The sequence below is a fragment of the Leptopilina heterotoma genome, unplaced genomic scaffold, assembly GCF_015476425.1.
Source record: "Leptopilina heterotoma isolate Lh14 unplaced genomic scaffold, ASM1547642v1 Lhet_472, whole genome shotgun sequence".
NCBI classification, from domain to species: domain Eukaryota; kingdom Metazoa; phylum Arthropoda; class Insecta; order Hymenoptera; family Figitidae; genus Leptopilina; species Leptopilina heterotoma.
The window spans coordinates 992,925-1,017,482 of record NW_025111099.1 but is presented as its reverse complement, the minus strand read 5'-3'; the positions used below and the strand labels follow the sequence as shown (position 1 = coordinate 1,017,482).

Below are 24,558 nucleotides of genomic sequence, written 5' to 3'. Positions count from 1 at the left end.
CATCGTGACTAATTCAACCCGCGATAGGCAATCCGCGACAATATTGTCAACACCAGATAAATGCTCGACTACGTTCGTGAATTGGGACAAAAATGAAATTTGCTTCTGTTGGCGAGGAGAAGCTTTGTCTGGACTTTTCTGAAAGATATGATACCGGTCTCATGTATGTGAAAATTCCGCGAAAGAAAAACACCACTGCACAAGTTGAGAACCCTTCTTTTTGAAGGTCTCAACTTCGTGAAAATGTGGTATCTTCCCTTGGGTTGACTTTTTCGACATCGACATGTAGAAAAAATTAGTCTAGCTGGGCCTTACTCGTCGATTTCCCTGACGGCGCGCCTTTCTCTGTCTTTTCTATCTCTGTCTCTCTCTACTCTACGTTTCCGCTTTTCCTCTTTCGCATTACTCCCCAGCAAAGATTCAAAGGGCCCAGCAGCCACTATATCTATATATATATATATATATACATTTCGAATTACAATTCGTTTTAGATTTTAAAAATTAACTGGATATATTTTAATAATGATTTAATAATCATTGATACTTATACTTATATTGTTTTACTAAGAATTAGTTTAACAATATTTGACTGATTAAGTATAAATATTATTATTCTTATTATCATAATTATTATTATATTAGTATTGGTATTATTAATACTGGGGTGCTATTCTGTGACTTCACTTCACATTCACTTCACTTTCACTTCACTTTCACTTCACTTTCACTTCACTTTCACTTCACTTTCACTTTCACTTCACTTTCACTTCACATTCACTTCACATTCACTTCACATTCACTTCACATTCACTTCACATTCACTTCACATTCACTTCACTTTCACTTCACATTGAAAGTGAAAAGTGAAGTGAATGTGGAGTGGAAGTGAAGTGAATGTGAAGTGAATGTGAAGTGAAAGTGAAGTGAATGTGAAGTGAATGTGAAGTGAATGTGAAGTGAATGTGAAGTGAATGTGAAGTGAAAGTGAAGTGAATGTGAAGTGAAAGTGAAGTGAAAGTGAAGTGAATGTGAAGTGAATGTGAAGTGAAAGTGAAGTGAAGTTACAGAATAGCACCCCTGTTAATATTATCAACACTATTATGTTTTATTGAATTGCTGTTTATTTTATCAATTTAATGTTAATTGTTTTTTCCTTTGAGAAATAATTCTTTTAATGTTTAAAAATAATAATTTTATTATTAATACGTTTATATTATCTTGAGAATTAATTCTGATTATTGTTTAATTGTTTAATTAATAAATGAATTAGTATTAATTAAATAATTAATAAATCAATATTAAATTAAATAAAGAGATAAATATATTCTTATATTTATAATATAATTATACAACGTTAAGCAAATTATATGCTTATCATGTCTCAATTATTATAATATTAATGTAAAATTAGGATTTCTATGTTTAATTTAGTTTATTTTATATTTTAATATTAAGTTAGTTATTTGTAAGCTGACTAGCAAGTTTGTCTCTTGTTATCCCTCTTACATGTATAAAAAATCTTCCCCTTCCGAGAGGCAGATTTTTTATGCATAGAGTTATTGGGTATAAAAGGCGACGAAAATGCCCAGTCAGAGAGTCACTTCGCCGCCAACCCTTGTAACGGAACTACTTCCGTAGTCTCCTCGTAAATAAAAATTTTAAATAAAATTTCAAAGACCAACTAAAACTGTTGTCTCTTTTTCTTTTACCTACACTACTACACCAGCACACAGCACTAGCAGCACTACTACCACACACTGGCAATACGGGATTTATTTCCTGATTTTGCGCGTGAGTCGGTACTATAGTACTCACTTCACCCCGTACGAAAGTTACGCACAATCATACGTCACTGAGAGTTGCCACTTTTGACAGTGCTTTGCGGGAATTTTTCCTGTTCTTAGCTCTGTGCAGGAGGCAAACTCTCGACGAAACCCTTACACCCACAAGCTATTTAACCCCAATTTACTACCACACTGAGTACAGCACTACGGGAAGAAATTCCTTGCTCTGCTGAATACGTGAGGTGGTCGAACGGGACGATGGCTTTTGGGGTTAATGGGTCTGACGTCACTGAGGAAAAATTACCACCTTTGACAGAGCTTTGCGGGATTTTATCCTGTTCTTAGCTCCGTGCGGGAGGTAAATTCTCTAAACGTCAGCAGTATGATCATTGTGTAATTTCTCTCTCTTCCCACTACAGTACGAATTTTATGTAAACTTTTTCTGAATTTTATGATTAATAACAATTAATTATTAATTTTCAGACATTGCTTACATTTTAAACTTCTCTCATAAGTGAACCATTAACCAGCATCTAATTACAAATTTATTAATTAATTATTTGTAATTGCACATTTCCAACACCAGAAATGTAAACAAACCATCCTAACCTTCAAGTTTGTTTACGTTTATGTGTTTAAATTCCACCTCGACTTGACGCTCGCATTTGTTTTGACAGAAAAGCTAACCTCTAAATTCGGTCTGCTTCTGAGCCTTTAAATCTCAAAGTGCCCAGTCGATTATCGATTATCGAACTTCGAGAGATCGATTCTTGATTATCGAACATCGAGAGATCGATATATCGCTGACGTCACTGTTTAACGCCGGCTACGGAGAAACTGCCTCCCCCTAAGGCCCAGCTACTCTGACGTCACTGTCAAGGCGCTACGTAAGTATTGAACGCAGAAATATCAATCCGCTCTTTGCCCGGTCCTATCCCTTCACACGGTGACCGGTAACAGATATAAACTAATGGTTTATGATCGGTGCAAATTTTAAAGTTATGACCCTCGAGAAAGTATCGGAAGTACTTGACAGACTCGTAAATAGCGGTTAACTCCCTGTCATATGCGCTATATTTCCTCTGCGCAGAAGTTAACTTTCGGGAGAAAAAAGAAAGGGGTTGCCAAAAACCATCAAGAAATTGTTCAAGGGTTGCACCGATACCGACATCGGATGCATCCGTGACGAGACGAGTAGGTGCGTCATTGGAAGGGTGAGCCAATAAAGCCACTTTACCTAGTTCCTCTTTAATCTTGTTAAAAGCCTCCTCCGCGGCGGGAAACCAAATGATCTTTCGTTGATCATTCTTTTTAGAGTCTTTAAGAAAAAGGTACAACGGTTCTTGAATTTGAGCGGCGTATCGCAAGCTACGTCTATAAAAATTGACCGAACCTAAGAAACGTCTCAGTTCATTAACTTTTTGCGGTTTTTTAAATTCGACGATCGCTTTGACTTTTTCGACGGGTGACCTGATGACATGTTGATCAATCGAGTATCCCAGAAATTCAATCGTCGGAACTGCAAAAACACATTTTGATAAGTTCAAACAAAGACAATATTTCTTAAGCCTACCCAAAACAGTATTGAGATGCTCCTCGTGCTCCTCAAAATTTGAGAACGTCACGAGGATGTCATCCAGGTAAGCGACCAAAATCAAAGTCGCCTATGGCGCGAAAGATGTAGCGTTGAAAGGTTTGGCCTGCGTTACGCAGGCCAAACGGCATTGATAAAAATTCAAACAGGCCAAATGGCGTAATTACTGCCGTTTTGGCAACATCGTCAGGGTGAACAAGAATTTGATTCTAAGCCGCATGCAAGTCGAGCTTGGAAAAACAGGTTTTACCTCGAAGGTTAGAAGCAAAATCGTGCAGGTAGGGAACTGGAAAGCGATCTGGAACTGTTTTGAATTGGTGAAGCCCAAGAAGTCGATGAGGGTCTGCAAACACCTGATTTCATCCAGTCACTAAATTTGTCCTTTGCTGCTTTTACTTTTTCCGGGATTTTTCCCTTTCCTCCTTGAAATTACAAGAGAAAGGGTAAAAACTTCTTCATCGTCCGTGCGGTTGATATAGTCAAACAGTTTAATTTTTCGCGACGTGAACTCTGTTGCTTGCTGCGCGTGCGCAGACCGTACCAAGGTCGCAATGACATCACCATGCAAAAAGGCACATTTTGTTTTTGACTGAAACTCAGTGGTTTTCTTATTTTTTCAGTTATTCAAAGTTTAGTAACCAAATTCGATACTTTAGTTCGCCATTTACATAAAGAAAATGTGAATTTATATTTATTTACGCAAATGGGAACGGCGAAAAAATGCTTAACTATTCGGTCTATAATCAAGCATTTTCTCGCGGTTCCCATATGCGTAAATAAATATAAATTCACATTTTCTTTATGGAAATGGTGAACTAAAGTATCGAATTTGGTTACTAAACTTTCCATGACTAAAAAAATGAGAAATCCACTGAGTTTCAGTCAAAAACAAAATGTGCCTTTTTTCATGGTGATGTCATTGCGACCATGGTACGGTCTGCGCACGCGCAGCGAGCAACAGAGTTCACGTCGCGAAAAATTAAACTGTTTGACTATATCAACCGCACGGACGATGAAGAAGTTTTTACCCTTTCTCTTGTAATTTCAAGGAGGAAAGGGAAAAATTTACCCTTCCACATGTTGAAGGTTTAATCGCTGACATGGAACTTCTTCATCATCCGTGCGGTTGATATACTCAAACAGTTTATTTTTCGCGACGCGTCAAAAATGCTGTTTTACAGGTCATTTTAATTAGTTATTTTACTAATTGCTTTTTATTGCTCATAGTCAAAAATGATTTTTTTGGAAACTTTGATACTCTAATTTTCCATTTTCGTAAAGAAAGTGTAAAAATGATATTTTTTGTGGGAGAATTGGCTGTCGAAAAATTGCGATTTTAGTGCTGGTATAGTAACCTTTTGGTTTGTTTACATTTCACAACTTGGACATAGCCTTAATATACTGAATTTGCCTATAAGGCTGCCTAATACTTTCGTGGTTTCCACCTGACTAAAGGGTCACGCAACAATTAGGCTGCGCAACAATCTCAGAAATTTAATATTGCATCTCACTCATCGTATGAGTGAGAACTCGCTCGCTATCTCTCTTTATGAGAGAGAACGCATTAGAATCTCCACACTTTATCAGCAAATAGTGACATCTATTAGAAGTCAATTAAACTCTTTGGTTTAGAGTTAGGTGTTTCATACGAAAATTATTTCGATATGGTTGTCGATAAATAATTATGAATTTAAATTAATTTTTCTAAATTGCTAAACTGATTTTTTTTTAAAATGGACTCTTTTGGAGTGTTGCTATACATTAATTGCTTCTTGGAGTTCTGTAGGGAATATTTTAATAAGAAATGCATGGAAGATGGTTAATATTCCACCAGCACAGACCACAACTACCGATACGAGTGATTTTTTATTAACAAACATAGTCCAGTTAGCAAATCATGCAATGGACGATACTTTGATAGAAGAAGAAATTAATTGCTGGATTGAACAGAGCAGTTTAATTCCTACTCATAAAGTTTCGTTAGATAAAGACATTTTGGAAAATATTAATAATATCGAAAAACTCTATGAAGCACAGAATGAGACAGATCATTTAACTGAAAACAGTGATGAATCTGATGACGGCGAAGAGCCTACTCCTAGCGATATTTCAGAATGTTGTAAAACGTTATTTCGATTCTTTAAAACTCAGAATGATTTTAAAGATGAAGTTTTTAATTCTTTAGTTGTGATTGATGATTATATTAAAGTCACAATTACCTGACGTACAAACATGAAAAAAGTGGTAAAAATTTATTTCTAAAAATGTTTTAATATTGTTTTTCTAATTCTACACTATCGGTCAAAATTGAAAGACTACTTGCAAAAGTGGCATTAAAAACATGACATTTTTTAAATGTTGATAACTTCGTTAAATATTAAGGTAGAAAGCTTTTTAAGGCAGTTTTGGAAAGAGTATAAAGTTTTTCATTAAATGATTCTATGCCCAAGACTATTTGATAAATAGAATCAAAGATATGAAGTGATGAAGATAGGTGTAATTTTCGTTTTCAGTGAATTTTCATTGTCCAACTTAGACAGGCTGCTACTTCTAGAAAAGTGTTTAGAAAAATTTCAAATTTGTACTAGATAAAAGCTTGAACTTTCTCCTTTAAATAAGACCAAAAACACTTTAATCTGTGCATTGGTTTCTAAGTTATGAGTAAATTATTTTAATCATGCACTAAAAATGTTCAATGCAGTGATTCAACTGTTGCGACTAATTTTATTTAAATTAATAAAATAAAAAAATATTATGAATTAAAAATTGGACAAATAATTCTTAAATTATATTAATGTTAATTTAAATTCTTTAGAATATTTAGAATATTATACGTAAGTGTTATGACAATAATAAAATAATGTTAAAATATGAGCGCCTGACGTGCGAATAGTTGAATTAATGCATTGAAAATCTTTCGTGCACGATTAAAATAATATACTCATAACTTAAAATCAATAGACAGATTAAATCGTGCTTGGTCTTATTTTAAAACTGAAAGTTTAAGAATTTATTTAGTACAAATTTGAAATTTTTCTAAATACTTTTCTAGAAGTAGCAGCCTGTCTAAGTTGGACAATGAAAATTCACTGAAAACGAAAATTACACCTATCTTTATCACATTGTATCTCCGATTCTATTTATCAATAGGTCTTAGGCATAGACTCAATTAACGGCAAATTTTATAATCTTTCCAAAATTAGCTTAAAAAACTTTTTATGTTAATATTTAACTAAGTTATCAACATTTAAAGACTGTCATGCTTTTAATGATACTTTTATAAGTGCGGTCTCTCAGTTTTGACCGGTATTGTAAATATAAAAATGAACATTTTTTGATGTGCAAGTTTCTTATTTAAATCAACTGTTTTTAAATTATCAACAATTTAAAAAACCGCTGCCAAGTTGTATAATTTTTTTTATTATTTTTGTGCTCATTTCATGAACACTTTACTTCCTCATAGAGATAATAATAGTATAAATATATGAATAACTTTTTATAAATGTGGTAAAAGTGATTGAATCTTAAGCCAATCAATGTATTTTTAAATACCCTACAAGATAGTTATAATAGTTTGATAGTTAAACAAAAATTTAAAAAAGAAAAAGTTGAGAAAATGTCATTTTCCACAATTTTTGGTTTTTAAAATACAAAAGGTCTTCATGATTTCGAGATATTTATGAAAATGTAATGTTTACACACACACACACACACACACACACATACGGAATGACATTTTTTAAAAATGTCATTTTTGAACTCCTGAGGTCAAATAACATAAAGATATGTCAAAAAATCGAACTCGAAAAATTTTGGTATTACAATACTTCCTCTATGAGGAAGTAAAATAAACTGTTTTTTAAAAAATGACGATAACTTTCTGAAAAATTATCTTAAAACAATTTTTAAAAAAGCATTTAAAAGGTGATAAACTAAGCTTTTCATTGGATTGCATGAAATATTTGTATGATCACTTGTTGAAAAATTATATTTGTTTGAAATTGACTCAAAAAAGGAAAAAATTTTGTTTATTGTTAACTGCAATTAAGGAATTACTACTACTTATTACTACTTATTACTTATTACTACTTTTTTACGAATTTTTTTTTTAATTTCTTAATTATATTATAATATTTTTTAACATTGCATAGGTCGCACATAATCAACATTGAAAAAATATTGTCATTATAATGAGCTTAATTGTCGTGTTATTTGAGTATATACATACTGAAAGAAAATTTAATTGAACCAAGTAAATGCGCATTTACTTGACATAATTTACTTGAATCGATCCCATATTTATTTGAAGAAAGAAAATTATTTTTTTGTTTTTGAATTAACAGTGCAGTTTTAGCGGAAGTAAATATGTTATTATATCATCGAAATATTTTATCTATCCGAAGTATATAAAAAAGTATTGAACTTATGTTTCTTGAATCAAACCATTTTATTCATTCACTTTGGAACTTTTTATTTCTGAACACAAAGCCTGTGTTCTTCATCCATGAAAATATTTCTCTTTAAATGGTTATGAAACTTAAGGTACTAGTACGCTTTAGAAGGCTCTTAAAAAACCAAATTTAAAAATTTTTTTTCTTAGGTCTTTTATTATAAATATTTAAAAAACTTTTTTGCCTATATTAGTACATATTTGGAGAATAAAAATAATAGTTTGTTTTTAATTTTTATTTAAGATCATAATCTGCAGACAGCATTCAGATCGAAACTCCAAAAGGTTAGTTGTCCAATTGCGGACAGTTTATCTCAAGATTGACAAATCGGAAACAAAAAATCCAAATTGCTTTTTAAAAAGGAAGGTGTCTTGCATAGAAATCTACCACCAATAATGAAAAATCGACTAAAATAAAAAAATAGCAAATGTTTCAATAATTTGTTTAAAAATACACTATGTTTTTCAGTATTTTTTTAGCCTGCAAAAATGTTTTTTTTTAATTTCTTGACCATTTTCTTGTAAATTCTGACACAGGATATGCTAACAAACAAAACGAGTTATTATTTATTAAAATCGGTTCAGTAGATTCAGAGATAAACTGTCCGCAATTTGAGAAAACTTATTTTGAGAAAAACGCGTTTAAACTTATACACTGTAAAAAATTTCGGAATTTTTTCCGTTAAAAAACTAGGATATTTTTCCAAAATTAGGTGGAAATTACGGTTTTCCGAAAATTTAGTAGGAAATATTTCCGAAATCAGTAGGAGGAATACTTTTTCCACAAAAAAATGGAAATTCTTCCTCAATATTCGGAAAATTTTCCGAAAATGATGGATTTTTTTCCAATATTTGTCGGAAATATTTCCGAGGAAAGATGGAAAAATGTTTCTTCCACAGTAAAACGGAAATTATTTCTCAATATTCGGAGAATTTTCCGGACCTTACGGATTTCTTTTCAATATTTACAGGAAATATTTTCAAGGAAAGTAGGAAAAATATTTCTTCCATAGTAAAACTATATATAAAGTATATTAATAAATTATTTTTTTCACATTTAATTTATAATTATTAGTTAACGTTTTTTTCACTAATTACTAAAGAAAAAAATCCGATATGTGTATTTATATACTACTCTTTAAATCTAAAAAAGTGAAAATTCACTTAGAATACATCAAAAGTATTCCACGTAAGATAATAAGTATGTATATATATTTAAAAATAAATGAAAAATCATTTATAAATAAGTCTACATACACGTACTTTTTTGCGTGAAAGACTTTTGACGTAACTTTTCTAAGCGAATTTTCACTTACTTAAATTTAAAGAGTAATAATTAGTTTATTTTTACTGATTTAAATTTAAAAACTGATAAATTAGAAAAATAATTTTTCTACAAAATTGTGTCTGTGTATGCAGTAAGTAGTTCTTAAATATTCCTCAAAAATCTAAATATATATCATAAATTTAACGGAAGTGTGAAAAGAAAAAAGTTAACAATACTATGAATCGGTTGGTCAACAGTTTTAAAGAGATTGAATCTTTCGAAATTCCATTGAAGTTAGAAAGAACAGATTTTACTCCACATGTTTCTTAAAACTGATACTTTGCAGCAGATTCTCATAGCCTCCCTTGGTCGAGCGCGTCTAAGCGTGCGCTCCCAATAGTTGAAGGCTCCATTAAAAAAAACCCTACGCACAGACAGCACTATAAGGCTGAGAGTTCAAATCGTGGTAGATAGATAAATAGATTCTTCCGTAAAAATGTAAATAATAATTTTTTTTAAATTAATTTACATTTTTTTTAATATATCAGAATACAATATAAACAGTTTTGATTTTTTACATAAATATTCAAATGATTTATGTAGAATTTCCGAATAAATAGTAGGAAATATTTCCGAAATTCATGGGAGATAATTCCTTTTATTTGTTCGGAAAAATTTCCACCGGTTGGAGTTCCGTGCTGTCCGTATTTTTTCGGAAAAATTTCCGAAAAATTTTTTACAGTGTATGTATCGTTAGAGGCCATACATAAATTACCTAAAATTCTTTTGCAAATTGAAACCCCACCATTTTTTTTAATTCAGACACTGTTACCCCAGGCAACCAGTTACTTGTTAGACAATTTCCTCAGTGGTCACAGGTTACCAATAACGCAGTTACTAGTATGTTACAAGCTATTCAGTTAACATCATAATGGTTGACTTTTACAAGTTACACTTGTGTTCATTTGTTACCGTGAAAACTTGTAACATACTAGTAACTAAAATTAGTGATCCTAAAATCACTGAAAGTTTGTGCACATGAGTTTAATTTTTGTTATTCATGTATTTATTGAATATATTTTATCATTTAATTTACATGAAATATTTAGGTAAACAATCATGTCATAAGACAAATTAAATATATTAAAATCTTTCTAGACCGGTTCCATAAAGAATTTTGTATGAAGACATCTAAATTTGCCTCAGTTGTATCTGTAAGAATTATTAATTTTGCTATTAAAACAATATATTCAAACGTTCACGATCATGAACAAAAAGTTTTGAACGTTCAAATGAACGAAATATTTTTTGTTAAAAATATTTTCATAGATTATTGATTACAATTCAAATTAAAAACTCAAATTTTACATTTAGAAACATTATAATTAATTTGCTTAATAGTGACGCAAAATTATGGTAATAAAAATTTAATTTGAACAAGAAATAAATAAATTTCGTTCATTTGAACGTTCAAAACTTTAACCTCCTTCACGATCTGAAAGAAATCAAATATTTTCTAAATTACACTGAAAAAAATAATAGGCATAATGTGATTTTTTACTTATTTTGCCCAAGTACAAAATCAATACATGCAAAGCAAATTGTTTGTTAAAAACAAATTTTGCCTTAATTAATAAGATTACAACCTTTTGTCTTTTATCAAGTAAATGGTTTATATAATATATACCTAATGTTAAATCGAATTTTAAAATTAATTAAAAGAATAAATACCAAAGTATTTTATGCTATAGAAATGAAATTATTTTATACATTAAAACTATATATGTAGACACATAAAACTGGTCCATTTTGGTTGTAGAGTTCACACACGTATAACGATTTTTAAAATTGACAAAGTGGTTCTCTTATTTTTCTTATTTAATTAAAATAAAATAATAAAAATAAAAGTTTCTCTAAATATTCAAATAAAAATTTGTCTTGTGATTATAACCTTATTAAGTAAGACAAAAATTGCTTTTTTTAATGCTGTTCTATGGTCTCTTAAATTTCTAGATTACGTGCGACAAACAGTTATCACCAAAAAAATACGACACTGCCTGGTTTAAATGACGTGAAATTGGTAAACAATCATTTTCGAACAAATTTTTCTCTTCACACAGGAACTTTTTACAAAATTTGCCCACGAACCAATGACACAAATCTTCTTAATTATCTAAAATCGAAAGATTTTTTTAATCCTTTCAAAAACGTGGTTGCAAAATGGGACATACTGTAGCAATGTAATGCGAATAATATTGACAGCTGAGCCTTTACGCTCACTGCATGCTTCTGCCCTCTAACGGCAAATGGCTGTAATAAACATCTTTCCGCCTGTCATTACATTACTTTTGTATTTCCCATTTTGCAACCACGTTTTTGAAAGGATTAAAAAAATCTTTCGAATTTAGATAATTAAGAAGATTTATGTCATTGGTTCGTGGGCAGATTTTGTAGAAAGTATTCCCGTGTGGTGAGAAATACTCGTTCGAAAATGATTGTTTACCAATTTCATGTCATTTAAACCAGGTAGTGCCGTTTTTGCTTTTGTTCTCAGACAAAAATTGCCTATATGTAAAAAACATCATTTGCCATTTTTTTAATGTGAACTCTATAGTTCACTTTTATGAAAGTATTTCCTTTTATTTGAAAAATAAATGTAATGTAAAAAATTTATTTCTCACAAACATTTTCAAAATCAAAATTTTCTCGCTTTTATTTTATCAAAGTAAATTTTCTAAAAACTCGCCCATTTACAAATTAGTATAACTATTTACTCAACAAGTGAAGATAATTTTTAAGAAATAAATAATCATATTTGCTGAACGCTAATTTTTGTTGAAAAATTTCAGTGTACAAAAAGTTAATTTGTCACAAGTCAAAAAGTTTGTGAATTGTCTTAACATGTGTGTAAATAAATAATTTTTGCTATAAAGAAGACATTTTTCCTTGCAAAGATATAATTTAAAAAAATAGTAAAATTCATTGAAGAGTTATTGAATTTTCTATTCTGATAGCCTGATTTAGTTTTGTTATTTTTTATTTACAATTTTGATTTATTTTATATTCAAGTGTCAAAATTTTATTCTCTATATTTATATATATTTTATTCTCTTTATTCTATTCTCTATTTTATTCTTATATGATTTTTTAGACATTCATTTCAAGTTGTATTAAATTGAGATGTGGTAAATTATTTTACTATATATAGTCCACTCTTTGTTTAAAACAATATTTTATTAAACGAACAACAAACAAATCCACTTACAAAAATTTGAGGTTATCTGTTATAAAAACATAGCTGATAAATGTTACTGAATTGTGACACCTGAGACAACTAAATGTTACTTATTGGTTATTATATTTTGTTACTACTTTGAGAGAGAAATGTAATGTCACCTTGTGACCACCTGGTGGATCACTTGTTACTGCTTTTCGCTATCTTGTTACAAGTTTGTTACTTGCATTATTAGTAACTGTGTTGCCTGGGACATACATTAGCACCAATGTTTCACTGGTCGTAACAAAAAGCTGGACCCCACCATCCCCTTAAAGACTTACTTAATTTGTCAATAACTTTTTACATTAATGGAATATTTTTTGAAAAATTTACTTTTATTTTTTACAATTGGTTATAAATACTTCAGGAGGTGTTTTCTGAAGTCATAAGGAGTTAAAAAATACAATAAAAAAATAAAATTTTTTTAAATTCTAAAGTGTAGTAGTACCTTAAATATCAGTTTTTGCAAAAATTGAGTCTACGATATATTCAATTGGAAACCTGGATTCAATTCGTTCATCCGTGGGAAATCTATAAATTTTCTCAAATCAAGAAAATATCTTCTCAGTCAGGGAACATATTTCTTTGATTTGATATATAAATGATCATGACTTAATATATTCTACGTTTATTTATTTATTTATTTAAATATTCAAATATATATTCATATATACATTTCTTACATGTAGATTAATTTCTTGGTCGAATTCCATATACTATGCCAAGAAAATCATTTTCTTGATCCTAAACTAAACCATAATCCCTATATAATTACACAGAAAAAACTCGATCTCAAATTGGGTAAGAATCTGACTCAATTTGATACGCATTGCAAATTAGTAAGGCAGATAGCGCCACGTTCTATATCATTTAACACAGACTCATTTTGAGATGCAACGAAAATGAGTTGCAACGAAAATGAATTTTAAGATTTTATAATTTTTTCACTAAATTTGCAAGCACTTCAAATTTGATGAAGAATTCACATCAGGGAGCTTTAAATTTTGTTTTCACCAAATTTAATTGATTAACTAGAAAGACAAGCATCTCAAACTATTTTTTTTTGATTGATTTGAATATAACGACTAAAATATTAAAAGTCCGTATTTAAGGAGAGGGACCGGTAAAATTTCAATTTTTCTATATTTAAATTGTTTAGGCGCGTCAATGTTTTTTTAAACATTATGTAGGATCCAAATCTATTCTATATTATTCAAATTAAGAAACAGATAATTATTTGACAATAAAATAAGGCCAGAAAATTTCAAAAAATATAAATTTTGAATTTCTTCCACATTTTTTCAGTATTTTTTATTGTCAAATTTTTCAATGCTCTTTCACAATTCTGTACAATTTTATTAATTTTGATAATATATATATATATATATATATATATATAGAATAGATTTGAATCCTAAATAATGTTTGAAAAACATTGACGCACCTAATCAATGCGTAAATATAGAAAAGTTGAAAATTCACTGCACCCTCCCCTTAAGGGTAAGTCCAAGGTGTGAAGTGTAAACAAACCAAAAGGTAAACAAACCAAACACAAAAATTGCACTTTTGTAACAGACGTTTCTCTTACAAAAATTAACATTTTTACACTTTCTCTACAAAAATGGAAAATTAGAGTTTCAAAGTGTCCAAAAAAATCATTTTTGACTATAAGCAATAAAAAGCAATTAGTTTAAAATAACTAATTAAAGTGACCTGTAAAATGGCATTTTTGACGCGTCGCGAAAATAAAACTGCTTGAGTATATCAACCGCACTGACCAAACTCATCCACACTGCATCGATTCGCACTCTAGATGTTTTCCTGCATATACTCTCAACTTTTCAATTTGCCGTCCATATAGAACAAAAGCGATATAATTTCCATGCATAAAATTTAATTTAGTTGCAATTAAAAAAAGTATAGGGGAGAGTAGGCTACATTGAACCAGCGTCAACAGTGAACCACTTCAATTTTCTGAGAAATGACTGAGTGAAATTTTTTCTTATTTAATATATAAGTTAGTTTTACTGAAACAAACTATGTCCAAAAATTTCGGGCACGTAGGTTTATTATTTATAAAGAAAAACTAAAAAAACTGTTTTTCACGTACAAAACAAAAAATTTGGTGGAATTATAATGACGTTTTTTTATTGAAATAGGAAGTTTTAAAAATTAGTAAACTTGCGATTTATTTCGCTTAGGGTGTCAACTTCAATATTCCGATGTGATAAAGAACTTTAAATCTTACACAAATTTATTATAAACAATTTTTGTTGTGAATGTCATGTGAATACAGTGACTGCGGCATCATTGAACCACCCGAAAAAGCAAAGAATTTTCAATTTTAAGAGTTGTAAAATTGTCTGCTCTACTAATTAGTAAGAAAAATACTGGAAGACATGCTTTCATCACAATTGTGAACGAGATAAACTCAAACTGTCACTTTACCTACCTAACCTGACATTAAAATACATTAATCTCCTATATTAACAAGTAATAACAATTAAATAACAATTTTCTATTTTTTTTAGTGGAAAATAAGATTTTTTACAATGTGTAAGTGGAAATATTATTTTTGAAGTAAATTGTAGTGTTTTATTAGTTATTAGAGGTGGTTCAATGTAGACACACATCCTTCAAAATAAGAAAAGTGTGACTTGTTAGAAAAAAATTAAATTTAATTATTTAATCATAATAATTTGTGTTTGTAACGTGTGTATTAACTAAAGGAGTACTTCAGCTTAATTTTGATACAAAAACCTGATCGAAATTAGTAAAATTTTATTAGTTCTTGGACTTTATAAAATACCCGGTTCAATGTAGCCTACCCTCCCCTACATTTTAAATTAAATTTCTTTAAAAAATTGAATTATTTTAATAGATAATGAAATTCTTTGTAACAATAAAATTTTTTTCAAAATAATTTTTATAAAATTCTGCGAAGAAATTTAATAAATTTCAAAAATTTGTCAAAATTCAATGATTTTCAATGTCTATACTATTTAAATAAAATTTCACAAAATAATTAAATTATTTAAACAGAAATTTTAATAAAATTCGTGTCAGGAATTCAATTATTTTTAAAAGTATTCTAATTCTTCGCAGAAATCTAATTATGTTCAAAAATTTACAAAAATTCTCGTCAAAATTTCAATTATTTTTATAAAAAATAAAATTCCTCTCCGAAATTCAATTATTTTCTCAAAAATTATAATAAAATTCTTGGCAGAATTCCAATTATATTTAATACAATGTTCATCACATTTCTCGAAAAATGAAATTATTTTTAAAAATTTTATTAAAATTTGTCAAGAGAATTAAATTATTTAAAAATTTATTGTTGATAAAATTCTGTATGAAAATTAAATTTTAAGAAACATTTCATTATTCAATAAGATATTTATTTTTGTAGTTAAATAATTGAATTCTCGTAGAATGTTCTAATAAATATTGATTTTAAAATGAATTTCAGTTAAAATTTTAGATTATAATTGAATATTGAAAGCATTATAGCGTTGATTTTTTGAAATAATTGAATTTTCAATAAGTTTCAAATTAAAATCTTTGATAATTTAAACTTTATATACTTTTAATTAAAAATTGTGTAGAATTAAGTTTTTTAAAAAAATTTAATAGAATTTTTTTTAAATTATTTAAAGTTTTTAATTTCTATTACATTTAATTTAGGAATGTCAGAATAATAAAAATTTTATAAAATTAAATTGTAAAAATAGGAATTTGGAAATTCTCAAAGAATTTTTTCAAAAATTATTTTTAAAAAATTGACCTAAAGAAGAATTTTAGCTGAAAATTCTAGAAATGAATAATCGTAATGATGAAAATAATTTTTGAAGAAGTTACAGTAACAAAGTAGCAAGTTTTAATTTTTAATAAAACATGAAGATATTGATTGCTCCGAGTCGAAGACTCGGAGTGATCGATATCTTCATTTTTTATAATAAATATTCTTATAAGTTATTGAATTTGAAATTTTTGAAAATTTTAATTTCTATATGAAAAAATAATAAATGATTAAATATTTATTTAAAAATGAAGTTATTAATATTTTTGAATAATTTTCGTATTAAAGACCTGGAAAAATTCAATTTTTTAATCTGGAAAACCTGGAAAAGTCAGGGAATTTGAAGAGAGCAAAAGCGTGGCAACCGAGGTGGCAACCCTGTTCTTACATTTGAGAAATAAAAGCAATTTCTCAGAATAGAAATTTCTTGACTTCTAATAATGAATGATTTCTAAAAATGAATGTTTAAGAAGTTTTACAACTTTTTTCAGTATACAATGTATATTTTGTTTGAAAAAAATGAATTCTAGTGAATGGTGGAAAGCTGTTATTAATTAAAACGGACAGAGAGTATTGCGAGGCTGAAGAAGAGGAGTGGGATTTGTGAAGAGAAGGGGGAGTTGGGGAGAGTTGGTTAGAGGACCAGAAAGTTCCAGTTAGCAGCGATTCGCATTTCGCTTGATTCTAGGTGCAATGTGCAAGCTCAGCATTTCATTTGAGAGGCAGGCACAGCCAACGGAATGGCGAAAGCGGGGAAAAGGGTTGAAAGAGGAGGGAGTGGAAGCGTAGCGAGAGAGGGAGGGGAGAAATGGAAGATAGGAATAGATAGAACGAAAGCGGGAGTTATATTGGTGGTAGAGGGGGGTGAAAAGTTCCTCCTTTTGTGGCAACAAACTTCATCCCTTCTTTCTCTTGTATGAGAACAGTGAACGAGTTGGGGGTCGAGTGGGAAGCTTTTTCCTCACTGTAGGAGAGCGTCCAACTCTTTTCCACATCCTCTATATCTCGGTGGGAAAGAATCCTCGAATATCTACAAAACACGAACACCTATATCGGAGCTTACGATCGCGGCCTAACACATTCTGTCGTTGTTCTCTTGCGTTCTCTTTATTTGCAGTAGCTGCTTTTTTGCTGACTTGGCCACTCTCAACCGCGAACTCATTCACACGGAAGGTCTGTAAACAAAACGTTCACCTCTTCGAAATGTCGATTATACACTCTTATGCCATGTCGTCCTCGAAGTTCGTTGCGCAAATATATATATATATATATATATATATATATAGAAACTGATATTATTGCGAAACAAATATGAGTGCCAGAAATATGATTTCGCGTATAATTTATTATTAATTAAATCAAAAATAAAAAAAACAGAGAATGCAGAACATAGATAGTTAAAACATAGGCATATAATTAAAAAAAAGTCGATTTTCACTTTTTATTAAGAGATTTTATATGAAAAAAGGTGCTATTTTGAGCTACAACGAAACTGAGACTGAGTTTTTTGTGCTAATATATCTTTTCAGATAGGCTCACTTATAAGTGGGACAAAGCAGACAGCATATATCGGTAGGCGCTCATGAAAAGTGTTAATGTTTCATTAAAAATTTTGTGAAGTAACATGATATCCTAACTTTTTGAGATAAATAGAACTGATTTTGCTGAACTTTCAGGTTTTCTTAGCACTTCCTTAATTGTTTCTTTAAATACATTTATAATAGAAATATTAAGTTAAAAGTTCGCGATTTATAAATTGTTGCGTACTTAACAATTTAATATTTCCGTTAAAGAAAAATAAAAAGATTTGTCACTTTTACAACTTCTAAATTACACCGAAATCTACACACCGAAATTTTCGTTTTGGTCCCGGATGTTCCGGCTCAATTGAAGTTGATTTCTTGTTGTGAATCACGTTTCGCTCCGATTGTTAAAATTAACAATCTGTTGATTTTGGTGTAATTCAGAAGTTGTGAAAGTGACAAATTTTTTTATTTTTCTTTAACGGAGATGTTGCAGAGTACACAGCAATTCAAAAATTGAGTATTTTCAATCCTATGTTGCTTGTGTATTTAAAGAAAAAATTAAGAATGTGATAAGAAAACCTGAAAGTTCATCAAAAATACTCTATATTGAGTGAGTTTCTATTTAATTTAATAATTCCACCTTCTTGTAATTAAATGATAAAAAAATTAAGGAAAAAAACTTTTACCTGGAACAGTAATAAAATTCTCTAGAATAGCGAAAGTATACCCGAGTCGAACTTTTAGACCTGCTTACCTCCTGGTAAGTATAATTTAACCCTAACCTGCACCTAACAAACCCTTGGTGTTTTTTTCCTCCTGCGTAAGTTCTATTTAACTCTGACAACTCCTTTTTAAGTCCTAATTGAACCTTAAACCCTGTATTGCTTCTACCACATTCTTACGCAATAGGAAATGTTACGCGCGGTACAAGATATTCAACTTATTATTGTTTTGCAAATTACAAAATTTTTTATTTTGAAAATTTCACGAAAGAATTCAATTATTTTCTAAAATTTTAATAAATCCTTCGAAAAAATTCAATTATTTTTATAAATAGTAAAATTCTTTGCAGGAATTTAATTATTTTCAAAACAATTTTAATTGAATTCCTTAGATGAATTCAAATATTTTAAAATATTTTCATAAATTGCAATTATTTTCTTAAACTTTAATAAATTCTTCGAAATAATTCAACTATTTTTATAAATACTAAAACTCTTTGCAAGAATTAAATAATTATTAACCCAATTAAAATAAAATTAAACGAAAGAATTTAATTATTTTCAAAAATTCCCATAAAATTTAGTTTCAACAAGAATTTAAAATTTTTGAAAAACAATTTAATTATTCTCAAAATATTTAAAAAAAATTCTATATAAGAATTAAATTACTAGCTCAATACAATTTTTGAATATATTCGTCAAAAGAATTGAAATAATTCTATTATTTTCGAAAAGTAATTAAAATTCTTATGATGAATTCAATTATTTTGAATATACTTAATTTCAATAAAATTCTTTGAAGAAATTCAATTATTTTCGAAACAACTTTAATTGAATTTTTCGAAAAAATTTCATGATTTTTAAATATTTCTATAAAATTCTTCATAAACAATTTAATTATTTCCATGGACCTAAGAAATAAATGGACACAGCACAAAGTCCTACTTTAGACAAGGGGGGTGTTACACATCATCGGTAAAGGGTAATGATTAGGTGGAGGCTAGTGGATTGATTGATTTGGGCGCTTGCGCCGCGCATAATTTAAAGAGCGAAATCTAACTAAAAACATAACCTGCAAAAAAATTACATTCCAAGAAATGAGTTTTCTAATAAAAATATGCAACAAATTTGTTAGATTCATCATTTGGTGAATATTTAAAAATAATATATACTACTCTTAATAAAATATGATAAAGAATAGATTTTTCTTATCGTCTTATAGTTTATTCTTTACTTTAACAATTAAATACCTATTATATAATATTTATTACTTAATAATTTGTAATTTACTATTGATTAAATCACGCTGTACCTATTATTTGTCCCTGTATCATTATTTAATATAAAAAATATAAACTTTAAATAAATAAATTGTAACTAAAGGAATGACGTAAACTAGGTAAACAAACATCATTTTCCAACTAATATTTCTCTGAAACAAAGACACACTTTTTACAAAAACCTGTCAACGCACAACGGGCAAGCACATAGCACATTCTAAATTACAATAATCAAAAAGATTTTTTCAATGAAAAATTGGAAAGGTTGAAAAGTAACATTGACAGGCTGCAAGAAGTGCTTATAGCCAGTGGCCAGTAGAGGGCAGAAGCATGGAGAGCGAGTACAATGGCACAGCTATTATGATATCGTTTGCTTTATACATTACCTTTCAATTTTTCATTTTATAACCGCATTACTGCATGAATCTTAACAATATTTTCGATTATTGTAATTTAGAAGATGCTTACCTATTGTAGTTGACATATTTTGTAAAAAGTGTCTGTGATTATTTAAAAATTAGTTGGAAAACGTTTGTTTACCTATTTCACGTCATTTAAACCAGCCCTGGCGGGCGGGTTTCACTGAATATCTACTGAATTCGGTAGACGTTCGGTATACGTTCGGTAATTGGTCGAAAAATTCAATAAAAAAGCATAGAATGTTGAAATAAACTATTGAAAATAATAAATGGAGTATTAAAGTGTAAATTTATCCAACATTTAGGGTAAATTATGTTGTAAATAATTAAATATTAATGTGTAAAGTGTAAAAGTGCTAATGTGACAGTTGAAATAGTGTGTGAAATTTATTAATTTGTAATGAAAATAAGAATAGAATGCTAAAAAAAGCAATCAATATATATTCTTTGATATGTAATGTATTTAATTCATTATATAGTTTTGTTAATTGTTGCATATTAACAATAAAAACATTAATTAAAGTAATAATTTTTTCTACCAATGTAAAGTGTCGATAACATGGAGTGTAGAGAAAGGTAGCCGCGCTCAACACACGCTAGGTGGCAATACTCACGATTTCCTTGTCTGAATCGTCTGAATATTTAATTTACAATTTAATTAAATACTATTAAAATAGACCAAATTATCAAGAAAACTAAAGAGTCAATTATAGAAAATATTGATTTAATATTCATGATTAACATTTATGCACGATTTATTATAAAACTTTTTGAAAACAATTATAATTCTTTGTATATGGGCAATTCCACGTAAAATTTCAGTCGACCTTTAGAATCGGCAAAACATACTTTTTTCTTTTCTATATTGAAAAAAACCGGAGAGGTATTTTTTTCTAGGACAAATTTTTGAGTTATGAATTTTCAAAATTTTCGTTTTTTAAATGCAGATCTATTTTTAATGTCGAATAACTAAAAAATATTGTTTATTTTTATTTTTTGACAAGAGAAAAAAGTTTTGTTCTTCCCTGTACTATTCAATAATGATAACAATATTTTTTTTATGTTTTATTAAAAAAATAAAAATTTTTTATAAACAAATTAGGTTTTTTTTAACTTTGGGTATGACAAATTTTTCTTCTTTAAAAAACATACCTAAAAATGCTGGAAAGTTAACAAATTAGAATATTTGTAGAAAAAATAATGTTTCCTTTTTTTTCATTGCCATGGAAAACAATTCAAAACATATGTAAATTCTCTCAAAAACTTAAAAAACTTATTAGCACAAACAATTACATTTGTTATAAAAAAAATTATTTACTTCTTAAACAAATTAATAATTGCTTATTTCTGAAAAAATTAATATAAAACATTTTTAAAATTCAATTACAGGCAAACCTCTCTAGGGCGGAAAGCAATTTTTAGTGGCCAAAAGTTTTTATTTTCTTTTTAGGGGGTTGAGACTAAATGTTATATTTAAAAAAAAATGAAATATATTCACCATTTTATTTTTTATTAAGGCAACGAATCAAAGAATTGCTTTTTGTAAATAGGAGGAGTTTAAATATTATTTTTATTGGCCAAAACTTTTTATTTTCTTTTCAGGGGGTTGAGACTAAATGTTAAATTTTTAAAAAATGAAATATATTCACCATTTTTTTATTAAGGCAACGAATCAAAGAATTGCTTTTTGTAAATAGGAGGAGTTTAAATATTATTTTTATTGGCCAAAACTTTTTATTTTCTTTTCAGGGGGTTGAGACTAAATGTTAAATTTTTAAAAAATGAAATATATTCACCATTTTTTTATTAAGGCAACGAATCAAAGAATTGCTTTTTGTAAATAGGAGGAGTTTAAATATTATTTTTATTGGCCAAAACTTTTTATTTTCTTTTCAGGGGGTTGAGACTAAATGTTAAATTTTTAAAAAATGAAATATATTTACCATTTTTTTATCAAGGCAACGAATCAAAGAATTGCTTTTTGTAAATAGGAGGAGTTTAAATATTATTTTTAGTGGCCAAAAGTTTTTATTTTCTTTTCAGGGGGTTGAGACTAAATGTTAAATTTTTAAAAAATGAAATATATTCACCATTTTTTTATTAAGGCAACGAATCAAAGAATTGCTTTTTGTAAATAGGAGGAGTTTAAATATTATTTTTATTGGCCAAAACTTTTTATTTTCTTTTCAGGGGGTTGAGACTAAATGTTAAATTTTTAAAAAATGAAATATATTCACCATTTTTTTATTAAGGCAACGAATCAAAGAATTGCTCTTGTAAATAGGAGGAGTTTAAATATTATTTTTAGTTTTTTTTTTAGAAGGTTGAGACTAAATGATAAATTTAAAAAAAATGAAATATATTCACCATTTTTTTTTATGAAGGCAACGAATCAAAGAATTGCTTTTTGTAAATAGGAGGAGTTTAAATATTATTTAAAAAAATAAAATAATATTTATATAAAAATAATATTTAAACTCCTCCTATTTACAAAAAGCAATTCTTTGAATCGTTGCCTTATTTAAAAAAAATGGTGAATATATTTCATTTTTTTTTAAATATAACATTTAGTCTCAACCCCCTAAAAAGAAAATAAAAACTTTTGGTTACTAAAAATAATATTTAAACTCCTCCTATTTACAAAAAGCAATTCTTTGATTCGTTGCCTTAATAAAAAAATGGTGAATATATTTCATTTTTTAAAAATTTAACATTTAGTCTCAACCCCCTGAAAAGAAAATAAAAAGTTTTGGCCAATAAAAATAATATTTAAACTCCTCCTATTTACAAAGAGCAATTCTTTGATTCGTTGCCTTATTTAAAAAAATGGTGAATATATTTCATTTTTTAAAAATTTGAAATTTAGTCTCAACCCCGTGAAAAGAAAATAAAAAGTTTTGTCCTAGAAAAAAATACCTCTCCGGTTTTTTTCAATATAGAAAAGAAAAAAGTATGTTTTGCCGATTCTAAAGGTCGACTGAAATTTTACGTGGAATTGCCCATATACAAAGAATTATAATTGTTTTCAAAAAGTTTTATAATAAATCGTGCATAAATGTTAATCATGAATATTAAATCAATATTTTCTATAATTGACTCTTTAGTTTTCTTGATAATTTGGTCTATTTTAATAGTATTTAATTAAATTGTAAATTAAATATTCAGACGATTCAGACAAGGAAATCGTGAGTATTGCCACCTAGCGTGTGTTGAGCGCGGCTACCTTTCTCTACACTCCATGTTATCGACACTTTACATTGGTAGAAAAAATTATTACTTTAATTAATGTTTTTATTGTTAATATGCAACAATTAACAAAACTATATAATGAATTAAATACATTACATATCAAAGAATATATATTGATTGCTTTTTTTAGCATTCTATTCTTATTTTCATTACAAATTAATAAATTTCACACACTATTTCAACTGTCACATTAGCACTTTTACACTTTACACATTAATATTTAATTATTTACAACATAATTTACCCTAAATGTTGGATAAATTTACACTTTAATACTCCATTTATTATTTTCAATAGTTTATTTCAACATTCTATGCTTTTTTATTGAATTTTTCGACCAATTACCGAACGTATACCGAACGTCTACCGAATTCAGTAGATATTCAGTGAAACCCGCCCGCCAGGGAGTCACTGCCTTATTCTGTTGGGCGATAATCGAAGGCCTCACATAACCTCGAAATATCAGAGATCTTCCAACACCGTTAATCATATTTAATTCATTATTATATAATTAATAGAAACATTAACTATTAATTTATGTTGATAAGTTTAGAGTCATCAACGATGACAACAAACAAATATGTACGTTATCGTCTGCTATACATGTGACAAAAGATTGACCAATTACCGAGTCTCCACCAATTCATGCGCAATGAACTGTTTCCCCCTTACCTACGACGGTCTAGACCCCGCAGCTTAGTGCTACGTCCATTTACTTCTTACGTCCATGATTATTTCTTAAAATTTTAATAAATTCTTCGCAAGAAATCACTTATTTTCAATACAATTTTAATAAAATTCTTCTTCATAAAATTCAATTGCTTTCGAAATTTTCAATTAAAATTATTAAAGAAACTCCATTAGTTTAAAAAAAAATTCAAAGAAATTTTTCAAAAAAATTTAATTAGGATTTTTAAAAATATTAATAAAATTCTTTGCGAGAATTTAGTTATTTTTCTAAATAAAGAAATTCTTTGAAGGAATATTCCATTATTATCAAATTTTTTGATAAAATTCTTTGCAACAATTCGAAGATTTTCAATACATTAATTTTAAAATTGAAAATATTTGAAAAGAAAAATTAAAAAAAGATTAAGAAACCAAAATGTAAACAACAATTAACTTCAAACTGCGAATAGGTTACCGAAACATGTACTTTTTTATTATTAATTTATAAATATTATTTTT

At 28.4% G+C, this 24,558-nt stretch overlaps 1 protein-coding gene across 6 annotated transcripts in view; it reads left to right on the top strand.

Annotated features, from left to right (window-relative positions):
• LOC122507571 overlaps nt 1–24,558 on the top strand; it is a 190,699-nt gene that overhangs the window by 121,981 nt on the left and 44,160 nt on the right. The window lies entirely within an intron of this gene.